Raw genomic sequence first — 5,690 nt, 5'->3', positions numbered from 1 at the left:
ATAGTCTTGTTTTCTTTTGTTTTTTTGAGACAGGATTTCTCTTTGTAACAACTCTGGCTGTCCTAGAACTTGATTTGTAGACTAGGCTGGCCTTGAACCCACAGAGATCCACCAGCCTCTGTCTCCCCCGCCCCCCAAGTGCTGGGTTTACAGGCATGAGGCACCAACACCCAGCAAAAGATTACATTTTTATTTTTTAGTGTATATGTGTGTATGTGTGTTGGGGGGTTATGTGGAGGAGGCACAGTGCTTGCAGAGGCCAGAAGAGGATATTGGATCCCCTGGATTTGGAGTTACAGGCAGTTGTGAGACACCAAATATGGGCTCTGGGATTTGAACTCAGGTCCTCCATAAGAGTAGTGCTTAACCTGACTCCTGAGCCGTTTCTCCAACCCTCACTTAAAGTTCAAGTTAACGTATAATGAATAGTAGATCACGACCCTTGCCTTGAGTGTCCCACGTGGAGTATTAATAACTTGATTATTGCCTCTCCCTTCTAACTACTAGTGAAGTAGTATTGAGACTCAAAATAAGACATACCTTGGCTAAATAATTCACCTAATGTTACTCTCTAGTATATAATCCAATCTTTGCTCACTCTCACGTTCTGTCTTAAAACACACACACACACACACACACACACACACACATTAATTTCTGGTGGCTAGTATCTGCCCAGCTTCTCTTTCAAGGCACAGTGTGGACATGACTGAACCATGGTTGTGCCATTTTGGAGAGAGGCCATGTGCCTAAATAAAATTCTTAGAAGTGTAACACGTCCTTGCTGTGTGCCGCAGGGATCAACGGCATCATTTGGGAGAGTCGTGGAAGGAAAACAAGACCTTGGTATCTGTGGTGTTGGGGCTGTGGGGCGTATGGGTTTGTAACTCCTTCCATTGAAAAGCAATACCCAGGGCAAGGTGTGAGAACCCTGCTATGCACATGGGCTTAATCCCCAGAGCCACAGGGACCTCGACGTGGGGACAGCCACCTGCCACCCCAGAACTTGGAAGGTGGAGGTAGGAGGAGCTAAAGTTCAAGACCAGACACACGGGATCGTCCTCATCTACATGGTAACTCAAAGGCCAGCCTGGGCTACATGAAACTCTGCTGTGAATGATTAAATGTTAAAGTATTTTTCTTTGCAGGCTATTTCTGCCTCATTCTTTTACCAAAAATAAAAATTTAATTTAAAATACTTTTTTCAGGTTATTTCCCCCCTCTTTTTAGTTGGTTTAAGCTTTGGCCACCAACAGCACACAGAATAAGTTCTTCTCGTTACCTTTTAAAAGACTGTATGGGAAACCAGTTTCATTTTTGCTATTCAAACTTCCACCACCCAGCCAAATGACATGGGATTTATAAAGCGCTTCTATGCCACCAGTTCCAGACACATAGATTTTACGGTGGATAAAATGCTGGGCTAGGACAATGTCTTTATTGGTAATGTGTTTACAAACATGCATGTCCGAGTTTGGCCCCTGGAAACTACATAAAAATCTGTGTGTGGTGGCTTGCTTTATCTCTATAACCTTGGTATTGGGAAGGCAGAGACAGGCAGATCCCAGGGTCTGGCCAGCCATCCTCGCCTAATGCAAGAGCTGAAAAGACGGCTCAGAGGTTGAGCGCTTGCTGCTCTTGAAGTGGACTTGACTTTCATTCCTAGCACCTATTTTAGGAGGCTCATATCAACTGTAACTCCAGTTCCAAGGGACCCAAACCCTTCTTCTAGCCTCCAAAGGCACCCATCTGAGCGCACATATCCACATTCACATATAAACAATAAAATATCATTTTAGACAGACAGTGGTGGCGCACACCTTTAATCCCAGCACCCAGGAGGCAGAGGCAGGTGGATCTCTAGATTCAAAGCCAACATGGTCTACAGAGTGAGTTCTAGGACAGCCAGAGCTGTTACACGAAGAAACCCTGTCTGGAGAAGCCAAAAGGACAGCAACAAAAAAACTTCGCAATTTTTAAAAAATAAATCTTTTTTAAAAAAGGAGATAAAATGTGTCTCTGGCCTTCACATACATTTGCTCATGCACACATGAACATAGATGTGCGCGCACAAGCACACATACACACACACACACACACACACACACACACACACACAATGCTGCAGGTCCAAAAGCTCTTCTTAAAATCAAAAGGTTAGGCACTGTATCTGGAAATCAAAAGGATAAAGCTCCGTGACTAGAATTCTCAGTTCTTACTAAGAAGCAAAGACTAAACTCCCAGTTATCACGCACCATCCTAATAAAACAGTTATTAAAGGAGGTGGTCAAGTATCCGGGGGGTGAGGGCAAGGGAGACAGAAAGAAGGAAAAATAGCCAAGCTTCATTTTCCTAAAAACATTTTTTTTAATGTCCCCGAGGAAGCAAGCAGCAGGGAAGTTCCTGAGTGACTGAGATGTCAAAGAAAATAACCTCACCAAAGAAATGCGCTTGGAGAAAGGAAGCCGCTACTCATTAATGTCTACCCGCCAGCAAATGGTGAGGGTCGTCAGCGCAAACGTTCTCCAAACACACTTGCAGTCAAAGCCAGGCTTTCTAAAGAAGGGAAGCTCAAAGGAGTAGTGAATGGTGACGAGGCAAAGCCAGTCACTAAAATGCTTAAAATAAAACCATCTCTGCGGCAATTCATCTGCAGGATAAACGCCTCTGCTTGAGAAAGGACTCAGAGATGAGGTTCTTTTGGGAGTGGCAGAAGGGGAGCTAATGACCTTGTTTCTCCACGCCTCAGGTGTCAGATCTCGGCCAGAAATCTGCCCACGGGGTCCAGGGTTAAAACCTGTCAGGGAAAGAAAAAAAAAAAACAAAAAAAAAAAAAAAAAAAAAAAATACAGGGAGAAAGGAGCAGCAGCCTCTGGAGCCTCTATGATTGCTTTCCTGACAGCACTATAGCGCGCTCCATCCCCCACCCCAGAGCTGAGCCGCTGACCAAGACGTGAGGCTTTGACAAAATCACACTGCTCCTCTTTGCTTTTCTAAGTTCTCCTTTATTTCTGTCAACTCCAATCACCTTCCAAGAAGAAAGCGAAAGTGTCATTCCTTGGTGACGTGAAGAAGAGTGTCTCTCAGCCACGTGCCCACTTCTCTGGTCCTCCTTGCATCATCTTGGTCAGTTTATTCTGCCCCGTTCCCCCCTCCCCGCCCCCACTCCTCCCTCCCACCCCCGCACCGTGAACTGTCTACAGTTGGTATTTTTCTCCGAGGACCCAACCCATCTCTAAATTTAACTCAATACATGTTTATTGAGTATTAAGAGACGTGAGACTTAATAGATGTCTGCTGGGTTGTAAAAATAAAAGCAGCTGCTGTGGCCTTTCCTTCCCCGTTCGAGCTTGGGCCGACATCGCGTTTCTCTCAACATTCTTCTCAGGGCTGTGGTAATGATGAAGTATGCTAATGAACGTGATGTTGCCTCGTAACTAACAAGCCAAGATGTAAATGAAAGCAGTTAATATTTAATGGAAGCTGAAAACTTAGCAAAATGATCCTCGGATAGACTGTAAAATTTATTGCGCAAACCTTACACCGTTTGTGAAAGTGGAGTGATGTTCTTGATTGGGAACACCGGAAGAACTTATCGGGAAGAGAGCTAACGACTGGGTTTCTACAGTCTTCAGACACCAGACAACAGCCAGGAAAAAAAAAAAAAAAAAAAAAAAAAAAGAAAATCAAGCAGGCAACCAGGACATATGGTGATCCCCTAAAGACACTGAACAAAAGATGTGTAGACCCTACTCTGAAGTGTGGAATCTTGTGTGGCTAATCTTATGCCAGTTTGACTTAAGCTAGAGTCCGTTCCGAAGAGGAAACCCTGACTGAGAAGATGCTCCCAGCATCCTGTGGGCAAGCCTGTAAGGTCTTTTCTTTGGTTTTAATTGATGTGGAAGGACCCAGCTCACTGTGGTGCCAGTCCCTGTGCTGGTGGTCCTGGGGGCTACAAGAAAGCAGGCTGAGAAAGCCACAAGGAACAAGCTGGTAAGCAGGACTCCTCCCAGCCCACTGTATCAGTTCCTGTCCATAAATCTCTTTCTTTCCCAAGCTGCCTTTGATCATGGTGTTTTATTACAGCCATAGAAAAAGCAAAGAAGACAAGCCAATATGATAGGAGAGAACTAACTCCTTCAAGTTGTGTACACACGCATATACACACACACAGAGAGACAGAGACAGAGAGAGAGAGACAGACAGACAGAGACAGACAGAGAGCGAAATACATGTGTTATGTTTTCAAAAAGAATTTGGTTCATTTTTTGCTGTTTCAATATTTGCTTGTGAAGTTTTGTCTAAAATAGAGTTGCTATGTGCTATCATAATTTTAATATCTAAGCTACTCATTGCTTGAAAATGCCTCTTTGTTCATCATATCAGAGCTATCAATATGGTACCCAATTAATGTTAAAATACATAATAAAAACAAGAATGCAGGCTTGGACTGTGCTCAGCTGGTAGAGTGCTTATCTAGCATGCTTAGGGCTCTGTGTTTGGATTCCTAGTACTGTCTTGGGAGGAGGATCGGAAATCCAAGGTCATTGTCACCTACAAAGAGAATTTCAGGCTGGCCTGAGCTACTGAAAACTCAAAAATGACTGATTTCATTTAAAAGGGTTGTTTAAAAAGGCAATAGCATCTTCAATTTAATTCCATTGATCCAGGTATCTGTTTTTATGCCAATACCAAGCTGTTTTTATTACTCTAGCTCTGTAGTAGAGCTTAAGGTCAGGATAGTGATGCCTCCAGAAGTTCCTTTATTGTATAGATTTATTTTGGCTGTTTTGTTTTATTTTGTTTTGTCTTTCTATATGAACTTGAGTTATGTTATTTCACGGTCCATGGAGAATTGTGTTGGGATTTTGATGGTGATTGCATTGAATCTGTAGGGGAGTGGGAAAAATATATAGCTCAATAAAAACAACTTTTTAAAAAAGGCAATAGTGGTCAGGTAGTGTTGGTACGTGTCTTTAATCCCAGCACTCAAGAGGCAGAGATAGATGGATATCTATGAGTTCAAGGCCAGCTTGGTCTACAGAACTAGTTCCAGGACAGCTAGGGCTGTTACACAGAGAAACCCTGTCTCAAAATACCAAAATAATAATAATAATAATAATAATAATAAGCAGCAGTAGCCTTCTGCCCTTCATCTATTCCATTAGATAGCCTAATCAAAATGTACAGAAAATAAACGTTGAATTTATTACACAACCAAATTGCAATATGTCTTGCACAATATTAAAATTATTTTGAATTAAATATATTGCCAGTAGAGTTGTAGTTTACTGGAGGAATGAAGATTTTGGACGGAGGTTGCTGTCAGAAAGTTTAGCAATAAAACCAAATAGTGCAGAAGACATTAAGTTTTTATTGCTAATTTGGATTTGAACATTGCACCAAGAGAACCTCCTCTAACAATGCTGGTGATGCCGCAAGACTTCGCTGATAAATGTGCCTCGTGTTTAGAATGTGCGATGAGCCGTGTCTGATCAGGTTTCACTCCATTCAAAGACAAATGAAATTGAGGAAAGTCTGCTAAGAAATGAAACGAGGCTGTTTTCTACAGTTTGTTCCTGACAGGGTATATTGCAGCCCTAACCAAAAAAAAAAAAAAAAAAAAAAAAAAATCAGGTGATAATTTAATCATCTTGTTTATACCCAATCAAACCAACAGAATCAAGATA

This window comes from Alexandromys fortis, unplaced genomic scaffold (assembly GCF_014885135.2).
Source record: "Alexandromys fortis isolate MF-2015 unplaced genomic scaffold, M_Fortis_MF-2015_v1.1 scaffold_137, whole genome shotgun sequence".
In the NCBI taxonomy this organism is placed as follows: Eukaryota; Metazoa; Chordata; class Mammalia; order Rodentia; family Cricetidae; genus Alexandromys; species Alexandromys fortis.
This window is presented reverse-complemented; position numbering follows the sequence as displayed.